Here is a 15,988-nt window from a genome sequence, read left to right as displayed (position 1 = left end):
GAGAGGGTCCGCTCCTCGGTACAGTTCCTGAATCGCCCGAATGTATTCCAAAAGGCTCTTATCACTATGCTGCGTTCGGGCTGCAAGCTCTTTGCGCATACGCATTTTGTAATCCGGGGGCAGAAATTCCTCCCGAAACAGCCGCTGCAGTTCGGTCATAGACGGAAATGCGGGTTGAGACCGGCGCCACACAGCAGCCTAGCTTACCAATGGAGCGGGTAGTATCCGGCGCAGGACGGCTTCGTCGGTTGCTCCAACGGCTGTCTGGTAAGCTTCCAGGTCCGCAAGGAAATCGTCGACGGACTTGGCGTCGCTGTAGCCCGAAAATGTCGGTACCGTCAGATTCAGGCGTAGCGGCGTGTCCGGGGACGGCTGGGCAGCGGGCGTACTTCTACCAAGCTGCTGCGTCAGTAACGTACAGAGGGATGCCATCTGTCGAAGCAAGTCCTCAGCCACTGGCGTAGGCTCGTCCTCGTCATTGTCTGGGTCGTGCTTCTTCCTGGGAGGCATCTCCGGTCGAAGAACCTGCGCTGCAACGCAGACGGCGGCAGAACCAAAAAACAAACAAAACAAAAATGCACACTATCTGCAACTATGCTGTGCCCTCCGAGGAAAACGGTACGGCGAGTCGAAAACACCACTGTTGGGCGCCAATTTTGTGCGAACCGCGGCCCACAAACCCGGGGTGGTTCCGCAATCGACCCGTCGCAACCCCGAAGAAGACGAACACAGCAGTTGAACAAGAGAAACAAGGTTTATTGTCTTACATCGGAGCTGCTTGCAGTCTGCCCGCTTCGTCGCTCCACGCCTCTGTGACCGTCTGCCAGCGTGCCTGCCGCACGAATCACTCTTTCCCCGAGCGCTTGCTCTTTCATCTCTTGCGCTATCGCGCGGAAGTTGCGCGGTTATCAGCGCTCCCCACAGTTCAAAGTAAAATGTTCGGGTAAGGTGAAGTCGTATTGCGATTTCTTATATTCAAAAAAATGCTAAAGTGCAAAAGGGTGAAACTTCTCCCAGTTTTGACTGTGTCCCAGAAGGAATGTCAATTTTTGCAACTTGCTTTACATCTCCAGCATTTAAAAAATTGTTGCTTATCGTTGCATAAAGAAGATGCTGACACTTGGGGAGTGTATGTAGGAGATGTATGATCAGTCACTGTGCTTCGTCAGTTGAGATCTGGCTGTGGACAGGAGTGTCTAGCATGTTGTGGTTGTCATCTTGGTTGGTTGTCTTGGTTGGTTGTCTTGGTTTGTGGTCGTGTCTTGGTTCACTCTTGTGTAACTAGTAAGCACTGACTACTAGCTGCCCATGACACACAGAGTGGTCTGGACACGAGTTACGTGCTCCCCAATTAGTGAGGTGTCTCCCTTGAGGGTGATGATTACTGTGGGGGTCCTAATTAGTAGTAATTGCTAATTTGATGGTGTCTACACCCCTGTGTGTTGTGGTCAGCTGGCGGTCACTGGTTACTACTTACACAAGGAATTTTCCAATAGAGCCTGCATCTCATGGAGACCACCATATGCTTTGGCACTTCAACTTCCCTTGTTCGAGAGTATATAACTGATATTATATTTCTATTTATTTCTTGATTGATTGATTGATTGATTGATTGATTACATTTCTAATTTATATTTCTTTCTGTGCAATTTTAATTTTTTTCAGAATTACAATACCAAAATTCTGTGCTTCCAAGAGAGCCTGATAATCATCTAGGTGTTCTGTGTGTGTTCTGTGTACTCTGTTACGTGTCCTTCAGCTGAATGCTTATTCGACAGAATGATGCTTGATCTGAGAAAAGTGTAGTAAGCCAATACTTACAAACAGGTAATCGTGTGCTGCTGGACATGGTACTGCCGTGTTCACCCCTGTAAAATAGAACAGTGGTCAAGTGAAATTGGATACTGCATGCTTCAGCAAGGGTTCATCGCGTCCCAAATGTGCGTACAGGATATGATCAAGATTTTATGGGACAAAATGGTGTACTAGGGCTATTAGGGAGTGTGGTTGGTAATGCAAAGCATATACCATGCTGAATGACATAAAAATCTAAGCAGGTTGGTAATCTATTCAAAAGCGATAAAACACCAGTGCTGTGTAAAAATGGACAAAGGACAAACAAGTAAAAGCTCAGCCAGATCAAAAACAGCTTCACACTACGGCCTTTACATTTCAGTAGGAACCGTATGATGCTGGTCGATAAGAAGCAGCCGGTGTATGCCTGATGTGCAGTGTGCGGTACAGCGACAGGAGTATACAAAGTTTGTCTGTATTCGATGGCCGCAGAAACCTTCTAGAGTAGTCTTCGCTCTCTAGTGCTGACATAATTCTACTACAAAACGGCACACTCGTTACACTGTCCCCTGCAGTCAAGAGCGAGACCTACTGCTTTAACAGACTGATGGATGGATGTCCATCAGTCTGTTCTGTCGAGAAATGAGCCAAGGGTGAATGATCCGTCGGCGGTGAAAACATCAGCAGCCTGAACTAAGTGAACCGATTCACCTCCCCTAAAAAATTCTTTCATTATTTCACCTTCAACGTGCGTCCTCAAAAACCACTGAAAACAGGAAACTGTTTTATTTTAAAACATCTGACAGCGGTTGGCGTGGGTCCTCAAAAACCACTGAAAACAGGAAACTGTTTTATTTTAAAACATCTGACGGCGGTTGGCGTGGAGCCATCTCTGAATACGAACCTTAGTCACAGCACACACACCCAGCGGCGTTCGGATGCTCGCCCACGATAGATGGTAGCGATGCTATGTGCTGTGCCACATGTGGAACATATCGTGAGTGCAGCGCACAAGCGAGACAGAGTGACTGACTCAGTGAATCATTTGCATCAATGTGAACCTTTTGACACACTTTGTGTCAAAAGTGTGTGTCTTTGTGTGTCGTATGAATCATATGAATCAGTTTTGCCGGCGGCCAAACTGATAAGTGGCTGGATACTGCGGTCCCCGAGTCGAACTGACTCATTAACTGTGTCTTTTAATTCAGCATGTCATGTAGCACTCCGTTCGCTTCGGACTGTTTGACGGAGAATCGAGAGTCATTGCATGGTTGTGCTTGTGGGGCTCACAGATTTATCGAGGGGTCCGTTCGCGATGAAGGTTGGTTTGTTTGTATGCTGCACTCATATGGCTCACTGACTCGTATCTCTGATCCGTTCGTTTTGCGCTGTTGGCGGGGAAATAATTCTCAGTATGGCCGTCTGGCTTGCGTATTCATTGTGTGGTTTGTTCTCTTTTGTTTATTCTGGGACCATTCGTTCACTCCGTCTGAAGTGATGCACAGGATGGTCTAGCTCCTATTGACCCTGTGAATGGGAGTGGAATTGGCTTGCTCACGTTTGGGATTCATCAGCTGATCCTTCATGGAGGATGAATCCGTTCGGCAGGTAACTTGTTAGTTAGCTCATTGAGCGGTGTCAACTACGGCGGCAACCATGGGGCGACCGTTCAAAAGGGGGCAATAAGGTGGACTCATTCAGTCTAGTTAACTTTCGCTTCCAGAGTGAGTTGGGTGCGCATCGAAAAGTTGTTTTCTTCGTTTTGGTTTTCTTTCGCACTTTAAGGAAGTGATATAATCTACGTCAGCGTGCAGAACATGCTAGCAAACGCCAAAGACATTATTTTCATTCGCAGGGATCTGGAAAACTGCAGTAACCTTGTAGAATTTGTTGATTGCAATCCACTTCCCGACTGTCGAGTAGGGAATGTCATCATTTTGGCCCAAATATCGTGGGCGGGCGATTTGGCGAGAGAAGCGATTTTGTTGCTTCTCCCATAGAGTTCCATGGATTGAAAAACTGACCAACTTTAATTTGTCGAAAATGAGTGGACCGTGTCAGGCCTTCACAAGTATATCATTCCCTAGGTAAACCCGAGAGGAACACGCCTGTACCTGCTTCGTGTACAAATTTAGCTAGGTTTTCGAGAACCCTGCGAACGAAAATTCCCCATAGACATTCTTAAGAAGTGAGTCCACCATAAGAAGAGCTAATTAAACAGAGATGCAGCAGATAATCTTTGCAACATGCGGCTTGCCGGAAGCTCGCCTCTCTTCTCTTGACCTCCTCCTCCATAATAAATGCGTGAGAGTTCACCAGTCATGTGACCTGATGACGACAGTGCATCACGTGGTGCCGTTACGTCACTGATCAAATCTTTTGAACAAATCACTAAAACGATTTATTAAACGATTCTTGATTTTAGGGATATTTGATTTAGGTTCTTTTGATCATGTTACCCATTTGTGCTTGATAAGTAAGATTATTTCCAAAAAGTTTGCTCCAGTCTATCTCAATAATTCAGGGTGGATGATATATTTTCTGCAAGGCAGAACGTAGCAGGTTAAGTGGGGAATCCAGCATCTGCAAAATATTTTGTTATATCTGGGGAACCTCAAGGGTCCATTCTTGGCCACCTATTATTTCTCATATGTGTAAATTACCTACCGAACTGTATATTCAGTCAGGCATATGCTGTACACCAATGGTCTTGTTTTTTAGTGGTCCATGTCTAGTGCCTCTGACCATCATATTCTAGAGAATGATGTTAATCTTCTTGGAACGTCATGCAACCAGCAGATGATGGATTTATATGTGACCAAAACCAAATACATGACTTTCTTAAAGGTGAAGGTACAATGAGTAAATGATGATCTATTCCGCGTTACAATGTTAAGGTTCCAGGTTACAAAATGTTAACAACTATAAGTATTTAGGTACCCCTTTGTCAAGCAATGTGTCATGGATATACTACATAAACGAAATTTCGCACAAAGCCTATCAGACGCTGGGTTTCTAGAAACGAGTATGCGTCCCGTCATGAAATGGCACGCTTTCGTCACCACCGAAGCTCCATGGATCAAGTTCTCGACCCCGTTTCTACAGTTTATCATGCTGGTACCCGTCGTTGTATCAGTTTTCCTCCACATCAAGCGTGACTATGATACCGTCTCGCACATTTGTGTGCTGCACACTTTACGCTTTTTTCGTTGGCTACCTGGTCGACACTTTAGCTGGCTCCACGCTTTCCTTACGGTCTGGACATCCCACGGTCGAAACCCTAAGCATCTTGTTCATCAAGGCGTACCCCAAGGAAGCATTCTGAGTCATACACTCTTTAGTGGGTAATGGCGGACATCAAAAAAGAGAGTTCCTCGCAAGGTAACATTCTCTGTGTGTGCGATGACATTGCTCGTTGGAGAGTAGGCGTGTACGACCAGTCATTCAGCGCCGTTTGCAGAGAGCCCTAAATAATGTCCATCTGTAGCTCACGCGACTAGGAATGGACAATTCTCCCGAAAAGTGCGTCGAGCTCCCTTTCACCAAGATATGAGAAAGTTCCCTCTTTGGGTTGGTGGAAAAAAGTTCCAGACTGTACGTTCCCATCGCTTCCTTGATGTGGTCGTGGACTCTGACCTGCGCTGTGCTCGCCACACGCAGCACCTTGAAAGCAAAGTGATGGTTTCCTGCAATTCAAGATCATTCCGGCTTAGGATGGGACTCTGATCAGCGCTACCTCCTAGCCGTTCACGCGGCTTTGGTGAGGGCGACTGTGCTTTGCAGCTCTCCAACCTTGCACAGTATTTCCACTACCTGAATAAATACCCTTCCGACAAGGTTTACAAGAAGCCTTCCCCGCTGCCTTGGAGATCCAAGAATGGCTGAAACACAGCAAGCCCTGGCTGAAGCTTTTGGGCTCCTGGTGGAGGTCTTCCGTGAGGGTGAAAAGGTTCGACATTTTCTACATTTACGTGCGCACATTCCCTGTCACGCACTGCTCAGGAAAATTCGATAGCGTCCTGAGAGTCATTTTGATCGCGTAGCGCAGAGGGCACGTCAGGCTCTCCTTGGTTTCATACTCAGCTGATGTCAAGTGTAATGACTTTCTTACAAATCTTTCCACATCAATACAAGCTGCGACACATACTGTAACAGTTAGTAAGAGGAATAAGATAAGGAAGCCATGGGTAACAACTGCAATGCTAAGAAGCATCAAACACAAAAACAATTTATATAAAAAAGTTCGTATTCATCCACATAACGTAACGTTAAAGGATCGTTATTCCGCATACGCTGCCATTTTACACAGAGTGTTACGCCATGCAAAAATATTGTACTACCAGGAAAGCATCAATAACGCTGTTGGTAATAGCAAGAAGGTTTGGAGTACAATTAATCAAGTTCTGTGTCGAACAGCTCCAGTGGATGACGTTCTTGCGCTCCGTGGTACTGGTGGACAGCTTGTTAATGACAAGCAAATAATTGCAGAGATGCTCAGTGAAAGTTTTGTCATGAGCGATGTCGACGGAGATAATGATGCTCCAGAACTGCCGCCTCCGCGCAATCCGGACTCGTTTTTCCTTGCGCCAGTTACTCCATTAGAAATCGAGAGTATCATTCAGAAATTAAACAATACAAAATCAGCTGGGCATGATGGGATATCTGTCTGCGTGTTGAAACGCTTACGACATGTATTATCTGTTCCTTTAGCAAAATTAATTAACTCCATGTATCAAGAGGGGTCTTTTCCAGTCGAATTAAAGATTGCGAAGGTGGTGCCTGTTTTCAAAAGAGGTGACAGGTTGTCTACCTGAAATTACCGTCCAATATCTGTTCTGTCTGTGATCAGTAAAGTAATTGAGAGAAGTATACTATCCAGGTTGCAGAAATTTTTTTCTGATAAAAACTTACTTTCGCCTTCGCAATATGGATTCACGAAGAAAAAATCCACTGAAATAGCGTTGGTTGATATTGTTGAGTATTTAAAGAGCAACATGGATAGCAAAATTGTAACATTGGGCACATTTATTTATTTTACAAAGGCATTTGACCTCATTAATCATAATATTTTATTAATTAAATTAGAACGCTATAGGGTACGAGGGATACCTCTTGATCTCTTCAGGAGTTACTTAAACAACAGAAAACAGTATGTTAAAATTGATAGCAAGCGTTCGTCAATGCGTGTGACTTCTTGCGGTGTCCCGCAAGGGTCTATACTAGGACCTTTTTTTATTTTTGGTGTATGTGAATGACCTACCCAAGTACTTATCAACAGTTACAGCTTTGTACGCAGATGACACAAACATTTTTGTTGAAGGCAATACTGTACCTGTAAGGCCAACCTGGTTCTTAAAAAACTGTCACTATGGGTCGCTGCAAATCAGCTAAAAATTAACCTAACCAAGTCATGTTACATAATTTTTCATCCACGGCAGAGGAAAATCGCAAATCACAGTTTGAATATCACTTGTTGCGATGCAACACTCCAGAAAGTCGACTCTGTCAAATTCCTGGGTGTACATTTAGATTCTTGTCTCACTTGGTCTCCACATATTCTCCATGTGAGAATGAAGATTTCACAGGGCTTATTTGCACTTGCTCGTTTCAGACACCTGGTGCCATTGAGTGTTTTTGTGTTAGTCTATCATGCGCTTATTCATAGTCACATTTCGTATTGTCTGGAAGCATATGGGGTTACCTACAAGACAAGTATTCAACCAATACTTCTTTTGCAAAAGAAGACCTTGCGTATTATGATGGGACTCCCCCCATATGAGTCTGTTACATTTTGTTTCGCCTTACTGGGCGTTAGAAACATCTATTCCTTAGTAAAATACAAATGTCTGTTACTTTTATTTAAACTTTTGCACAACATGGTCAATTCATCATTAATTTCAGTTAATTATGCTGCTGGTCAGTATTGCTTCAGAAATAGTGAATTTTGTGTAACGCTTCCCCAGCCCCGCACGAATTATGGTCTACAGTTATTCTATTACTTTGCGGGAAAACATTGGAATAGTCTTCCGTCACAGGTACGAGAAGTATCTAGTTTCGAGATGTTTAAACGGCTGTTGTCGCATCTGTTGTGATTGATTTCTTCTTCTATTTATTCCTCCTTTGTAACGCTTATTGTTGTTTATGTATTTACGCTGAAACTGTCTTGGCAAAGTTATTTCTGATCATATTTTTTCCATTGTCTTGCAAAAACTGTTGTGCTTTTTCTAGGCGTATCAGATTAGTAGTCATCACTGTAATTTTTACGGGGACCGCATTACAGGCGTGCCTAGCGGTCCCGCCTTATCAGTTGCAATCTATAGAATGTCTAAATAAAGCACTTATCTATCTAAAAAAATACCCAATGACGTCACACTGACGAACACGCCTTGTCTGTGCCTGTGCCACACACCTTTGCACATCTTACGTACCTTCAGGACCGCAGAGATCAGGTTTCCCCTCAAGTCCTTCGAGCTCATTTTTATGCTCTGGTAGACGGGAAGTTTTCTCCCTCTGCCATAGCATACACCAATGGCGCAACTCGTACTGTCAAGTCCTCCTCGGCATTCGTCATTCGCGCTGCTGAGAGGAGATCGCCGTTCCGCACATACGCACCGTGACTCCTCTGGCTTCCCGCCAATGAATCGCTGACATTTTCCCACCGGCTATGCTGAGCAGAGCTGATCCAGCGCTGGCTTTCCGCATGCCTCATCGAACGTCTTGTCAAGATGCCGCATTTGTTCATCGAATTCGCCTCAATGTGGCTTTTTCAAAGCAGTGGCGATACCGCTTGAGACTCCCCGAAAGCTGTCGCCGTCCCCAGTGCTGCGATGCCATTGAAGATCTAGAGCACATTCTTCTCCATCGCCCACACTAGCAACAATCCCGAACCACACTCTCCAGATACCTTAACGAGCTTGACCCCCTCCCTCTCTCTCACAAAATTGTTTGGTCCCTGGCCACATCCAGCCCACCAACGCTCTGCCCTCAACATAGGATTAACGGATCATAATAGCGGATAACCTTAAAGGATCTGGATAACATAGGACTTACCACAAGATCCTCATTGTGAAGGGAATTATCGCCTCTGGCGTTAAAACTCCCCATTCATCATACCGTTGTCTCATATCATTGTTGTTGCTGCTGTTCTTGTTGAGAGGAGTACTGTGCGTTGCATCGGCAGACTCTGAGTTATTCAACCATAACACTACTGTCCGTACTGAACTGGAATTTGCGTATGCCATATGGAACGACGTATGTATCAACTCGAAACTGTGCAACACAAGGCTCTTCCCTCTGTGCACAATGACTATAACCACTATGAAGTGTACCTCAGTTTAAAAAGTGACAGCGACAGCCTATCGTGCACGTGCAGAAAGGGCTTCATGAAGCTCATTGTGTTATGGCACTCACAAATGTAGGCAAGTAATTTCGTACGCCCTGCCGTTAGTTCCCTCACAAACTGGTGGTGGTGGTGTGCGTGTGTGTGTGCGGGCACTAGGTTTGTGCGAGGCGACAGCCTATCGCAAGTGTCACAAAGATTTCAAACTCATAATTCAAAATCTTCCAAAATGCGCAAAATCCGCGTCGACCAATTCAAACGCCACAGACACGCATTGCTTCCAGGTGCGCGCACGCTTTGGACAGTTTACGCCTCTTCGCATCTACGTTCCATCACTGCTGGGTCATGCTGTCACAAACCAGGCAATGATCGTTGGTTTATTGTCCCCGTGTGTATACCTTCTTTTGCGTTCTAGAGCCTCCCCCTCCCACCCCAGTCAGAGTAATAACAGTTAAAGGCCTACTAAAACGAGAGCACCAGAATAGTGACCGAAATACTAGCGGCTACTCGTGCCGTGTACTCTGACGCAGACAGTAGCAACTACTATCAGATCGGCAACTGTTAACCGGAACGGTAATTCTGAATCCTGGTCAGGTGCTCGAACAGGAGCCTGAGGAGGGTCGGTCTCCTCTCAATCGGAGCCTGAAATGGGAAGTCTTCAAGTTCGAGACTTCAACGCGCCCGGTCTCTTCGTCCTTGTCATATCGACGAAGCACTCAGGGCTTTTGGAACCTTCGAGAGCTACACCTCTTTGGAGCATTTCATCGGGAGCAGCGTCAACAATGCACGCTTATATAACGCTCAGTGGTCTTTGATTATAACGTTACCCGTGTCTCTGCTACGCTGTAACACATAAGTCTTACCGGGGTTCTCTGTGGCGGTACTGTTAAACTGCCGTAGTACTTGTTCAAGCTGACACAGCTCATCCTCAGGACCATGGAATGACGCCAAGACAGTCGGGAGCAAGGAAGATTCGACGGATGTCGCTGCAGCTTGCTTAGCTGAACTGCTGTCCTCTGTCACGGCGAAAGGAAAAAATCCTAACGATCCTTGGTAAACGTATCCTCCATTGGGCAGGTCCAGTACCAATTTCTGCCGGGTGATGAAGTCCCTGCCCAGGATAACGGGCACTGCCAGACCGGGAAGGTGGGCAAAGCGCTGCTTTCGTCGTTTCCCATCAAAGCGAACCCAAGCAGCACAATGTACCGAAAGTCGAGTGCAATAGGGGTGGACGGTCTGTGTCTTATCAATGTTCTTTAGTTTTACGAGTCTGTCCAAGGCCATCCACCTACCCGTCCATCCCTGTTGCACTCAACTTTCAGTACATTCTTGGGAAGCTACACTCTAAATCGTTTCACACCTTTAAAGGTGTAAAATAGGTGTATTAACAAAGATCACACCCCTTTCACGCCCTACAACTTTGTTTTGGAAGTTCCTGAGGGTGTAACGATGGTGTAATACCCCCTCAGGTGAAATATGGTGATCAGTGTATCGCCTGGGTGTAGGAAGGGAGTGTGTTTATTTTCGTTCACGTGAACAAAAGTAAATGTATACAACAACAGGGTACGGGAAGTTACATTACAAAAGTGCATGACGTGGATTTACAACACGTCTGGCATCTAGTAATGTATGCAGATTTGGAGGATCTATTGATATAGTGCCTAGATTTCTTAAAACAGGTTGCTCCTCATTGCAAGACAAAACAAATACATGATAGTGCTCATCATACTCAACTGTAGTTAATGTTTGTATGAGAGAAATTGTGTCAGAGTTAATAATGAAGAGTGTTATCATTGTCAACTGCACTTTTCACATAGACTATAGATTCTGCGTGAATATCACGGTCATGAGTGCAACACTGAATTGCTTCTGGGGCATGTTGAAGTAGTATCTCCTTGGAACCATGAGTATTTCTGATGAAGGACTGAGACCACACGTACATTTGATAAAATTGATATGTTCTTGCTAATGATAGGGTTACGTTCTTAAAATGTAGAGTTTTTCTAGCAACATCTTCCCTTCGAAACGCATACACCATACAGCTAGGATTGGATCAAACATCCTGATGAGTCGCGGATAATGAACAATGTAATGCATTTTACAGGGGTTAGATACTTGTGGGTATAACACTGCAAAGCCTTGAAGAAACGAATAAATGCAACGTTCTAAGTCATGAACATGCATATCGGGGAGGTACCTGCTGAGGTCTACAATTTCACGAAAAGCTATTTACAGCTACCACGCCATACATGATTTTCTGTATGTCGGCTGTGCATGTTCAATCACATATTAAATCACCTTGATGTACATACATATTTGGACCTCAATGTGATTATATGCAATGTGCTGGTAATTGTGAACAGAGGTGGGCACCCTCGCGAGGGCTTGTGAGGGTGAGGGCTCCCTCACCCTCACCTCACGGAATTTGAGGTGAGGTGAGGTGAGGAGCATCTTTTGGAGCAATGGTTGAGGTGAGGTGAGGTGAGGTGAGGAAAAATCTTCCTAGAAGACGCTGAGGTGAGGTGAGGTGAGGGACATTTTCCTTGGGAAAGACTGAGGTGAGGTGAGGTGAGGAAAATTTTCTGAAATAATTTTGAGGTGAGGTGAGGTGAGGGAAATTTTCTGAAAAACTTTTTGAGGTGAGGTGAGGTGAGAAAATTTTTTCTCCAGAAAGCCTGAGGTGAGGTGGGATGAGATACATTTTCTGAAAAATTTTTGAGGTGAGGTGAGGGAAATTTTGTTAAAATTTTCTGAGGTGAGGATTCCTTTTTCATGTGAGGTGAGGACTTTTTTTCGTGTGTCGAGAGAAGAAAAGGGAAAATTTGTCCGAAAATTTTTAGGTGATATGAGGCAAGTTGGCAAAAGGTAGTTGTTAGGGCTGTCTTCTTTACTTTATTTTTTTTTCAGTGACTGTTGTAAACCAAACGACGCGAGCCGTTGCACTTCACTATCAATAATCGCTACTAAGTCCTGACGATGGGTCTAGAGACTCTGGCTGCACATCTCACAAAAAGTAGGGGGCACGACATTGGGTGCACTGATGACGTGACACTCATACGATTATGATTCACAAAGCTGCGCTTCGATTCGACCACCACTGTAGCGCTCAACCTATCGGATGCCATGCGAAGGCGGTGAACGAGACAATTAGCAATGCACCTGCCATCCCACTAGCTGATGGCGAGCGGCCATGATATAATGCGTAGGACATGATCCGTAAATAATTTTAGCTATCATCGCCATTCATCAGGTACTCACCGCAGTCGTGGCGCTTTCTGGCCTTTGTTGCGCTTGCGCCACAAACACCTACAGTCACAATCTACCGCTGAAGCAGAGAGTCGGGACCTGATGCTTTAGTCTCGATACTTGCTTTACGCTGCGTACTTTCGTCATTTAAAAAAGTGAGAAGCGTCGACCTTGAGCAGGGAGGGGCACCCTCCTAACTGCAAGTGAGGTGAGGGCGCCTTGAACCCCCTCACCTCACGGAATTTGAGGTGAGGTGAGGTGAGGGAAAATTTTTTATGCAAGGCTGAGGTGAGGTGAGGGAAATTCTCTGAAAAGTTTTTGAGGTGAGGTGAGGTGAGGAAAGATTTTTTCAGGAAAGGCTGAGGTGAGGTGAGGTGAGAAAATTTTTCGGATAATGTTTTGAGGTGAGGTGAGGCGAGGAAAATTTTCTGAAAAATTATTTGAGGTGAGGGCAGGCGAGGAAAAATCTCTGATTTTTTTTTTTTTTGAGGTGAGGTGAGGACTGCTGCACGCAACTGTTTACTCACTTTCTGAGCTGATACCCGATGAACACTTTGCGGTTTTGGAATAGTAGGATTAACCCGACCTATATATTCCTTGTTCGTGTACCCCGAATAGGGTTGTACTGGAGTATTGAACCACATTGGTGCTGGTTGGTATGGCCACCCCGGCACGAAGTCGCTCCGCCGTTAGTGTGCTTGCCTCAGTCGCACATGACAGACGTAACAGCAAGGTCTGACAACGGCCCCGCAGGTGCCAAAGTACCCTGTGGGTGGGGTACTGCATGCTCCCTAGCCCTAACCCTAGCGCCTGTTGATACTGGCATAGGTTGATCATCAATCGGCTTTTATGCGGGAGCAAAAAACGACGAGGAGTAACCCTAACAAAACAATACTTGCCGGAAAACAAGCAACACGCGCTGTCTTCTAACAGCCAATTTTCCAATCACCAAAATCGAAAAAAACAACGAAAGTAAAACAGATATGTGATAAACTAATGCGGCTACAAACGCCCATACCTATCAAACAAGCACGTGGGAAGGCCAACAAACAGCACTGTAAAAAACTCTCTATCAAATTCCGACAAAAAAAGGAAAATAAAACTGATTGGTTAAAACCTACTGATAAACAAAACACAAAAATCTAGGCCTTCCGTGTCCTCCACGTGGATGGCCGAACGAGCAGAATCCTCGTCACGGCATCAGTTGTGGGAAATATTCCCAAGACCCAGGAAAGCTGCCCACCCAACACGACCCGCCGCTGGAGGAAAACGGTAGCAAACACAGTGTTATAACACACTCAATGTTTATTTTACCTCTCTCCGCCAAGGCTCCCGACCGACTACTGCCAAATGCTGTGTTTGCATGTCGTTATATTCCTTTCGTGCTCCGCCCCCGTACGCTCCCAAGAGCGCCCCCACAGAGCATAACATATCGATGAAAGATGTAAGTCACTGAAAAGGTTAGCCAGCTGTAGGACTCGAACCCACATCTTCTGGTTTAGTCCTGGATTACTCCACACCTTCTGGCTCGAGTCCTACAGCTGGCTAACCTTTTCAGTGACTTTCATCTTTCATCGTTCATTTCTTAGGCAATTTGAGGCTTGAATGTGTTTGTCCTTTCTATGTTGTTCCAGCCTCAGAACATCAGTTCTCTATTGCATAACATATCGACTGTCTTGCAGCGCCCCCACAACGCCGAGAAACGATGTGTTCAGATGGTACAAATTTATATAACATCCACCTACATGAGAGAACTAATGTTCTGAGGCTGGAACACAAAGAAGGACAAACACATACAAAGCCTCAAAAAGTGTTCGAGTCCTACAGATGGCTAACCTTTTCAGTGACTTTAATCTTTCATTCACTTACATTGGCTTCTTGCCAGAGACTCGTACTTTAGCCTGTCGTAACATTGGCCTCTAAAGCACCTGCCGTCTCGAGCATCAGTCATGTCCTGCGCAGTCAGTAATATGAACACAGTAACAACACAATGATGTGAACAATGCATATGGGGCGGTGGTACAACAGCACATGAATGAACTCTTACGGGAGTCCTTGTATCGGAGACCATCAAAGTGTGACATCAGTTCCTAGTAGACGCCTTAGATGTATGTACTAGGTCGAACTTAGTGCATGGAGTTACAAGCAATACCGGTTCGCCGTGGCGCGCCACTGCCTTTTGTGATGCTGCCTCCAGAGTTTTAGGGGTGCCAATGTCCGGCGTAATCAGCGAGCAACTTGGGAACGACATTTAACGACAAATGTTTCTGCTCATCAATAATGCCTTTACAATGGTTTAGATCATTTTTGTAACGTGCAGCCAAAAAGCCTTTGCTAATCTTCATCCCTTAATACTTCACTGGCTTCGCACTGGGCTTTCAGAGGTGAGTCTCTCGCCCTGACGGGAGGACATCACGTTCCACGTGACCTTCGGACACCACTCGCTCAAACGTAGCCCGCCTGCGCATTACTCATGAAGGCCGAATAAGGCCGAAACATCTGTCCAATGCTGATGTGGCGACGTGCGTATATAATACATGACTAATGAATGCACTATTGAGACAAGCAAAATGACGAAAACAGCTCAGAAGGCGTGTGAGTCCTTCCTGAATAGGACTGCTTCCCCGGTACGAAATGCATTAGTATTATAGAGGAAGTGGTCTTCCTCTACATGCGTCCTGACCGGCGATGATGGAATGTCCAAGCAGGCAGATGGTCGGGGCCTCACGCTAGGACGGTGCCGGTAGAACTGCCGTGCCAGCGCCGTAGAGCGTCGCAGCAGAGGCACGTCGTCATCGTTGTTCACGGGCCGCCACATCACCCCCCCCCCCCCCCCCCTCAGACGCGGAGCAGTGCATGCAGTTGAGGTCCGCGTCGATACCATGAAGAGGAGACTGATGACGGCTCGTAGATGGTGGACAACTGGGCACACGGCTTGTGTTTGTAGCTGTTGATGCAGCAGAAGCGGGATGGCGGGAACAAGAGCGCTGCGATCCAGGCGGGTTCCAGAGATGAGTGCTGAGTGGTTGGGTGCTTGAGTGCGTTGTGTCGCGTTGAGTTGCTGCTTTGCTTGTTGCTGAGGGAGTGCGTTGAGTGATCGTTATTGAGAGCTGTTTGTTGCTGGGTGAGTTGCTTTCCTGTATGGGCGAAAGTACCGCGACCGGTACGAAGCGTGAAAGCTGTTTGTCGCCAGAGGTGTGCCGGGGAGGACCGTCGTGAAGCAGGTGGACGCCGGAAAGTCAGCTTACTGTGGTCTCCCTGCGGGTCCCAGGTGGAACAGTGGTCCCGGTGCACCTTGCTTGCTAGAGGGTGGTTCGTTGCTGGTTTGCCGCCGAAAAATTTAGGATGGTGAATGGCCGAATTACTCCGAACATGGCGTTCGTTGTTCTGACCGGCGATGATGGAATGTCCCAGCGGGCAGATGGTCGTGGCCTCGCACTAGGGCGGTGCCGGTAGAACTGCAGTGCCAGCGCCGTACCGTGTGGCAGCAGAGGCACGTCGTCATCATTGTCTACGGGCCGCCACAGTATCGTCGTTGCGGATTGTGGTAAGAAAATGAAGTGTGGCCTAGCGAATACTAGCTGTCGGAGCGGAACGCGGGCGGCGACG

The 15,988-nt window shown here is 46.2% G+C and overlaps 1 long non-coding RNA gene across 2 annotated transcripts; it reads right to left on the bottom strand.

Annotated features, from left to right (window-relative positions):
* Positions 1 to 260: 260 nt before the first annotated feature.
* Positions 261 to 14,315, bottom strand: LOC135373838 (uncharacterized). 2 transcript variants are annotated; one of them, XR_010416617.1, is made up of 4 exons: positions 14,249 to 14,315; positions 9,997 to 10,263; positions 1,822 to 1,868; positions 261 to 883 (listed from the first exon to the last, which is right to left on the bottom strand). It is a non-coding gene; the product is annotated as an uncharacterized LOC135373838 (long non-coding RNA). The 2 variants fall into 2 exon arrangements; XR_010416616.1 differs by having other exon boundaries at positions 261 to 1,868.
* Positions 14,316 to 15,988: the final 1,673 nt, after the last annotated feature.

Source organism: Ornithodoros turicata, unplaced genomic scaffold (assembly GCF_037126465.1).
Source record: "Ornithodoros turicata isolate Travis unplaced genomic scaffold, ASM3712646v1 Chromosome33, whole genome shotgun sequence".
Lineage (NCBI taxonomy): Eukaryota > Metazoa > Arthropoda > Arachnida > Ixodida > Argasidae > Ornithodoros > Ornithodoros turicata.
Note: the sequence above shows the minus strand (reverse complement) of the source record. Positions and strands in the feature narration are given on the sequence as shown.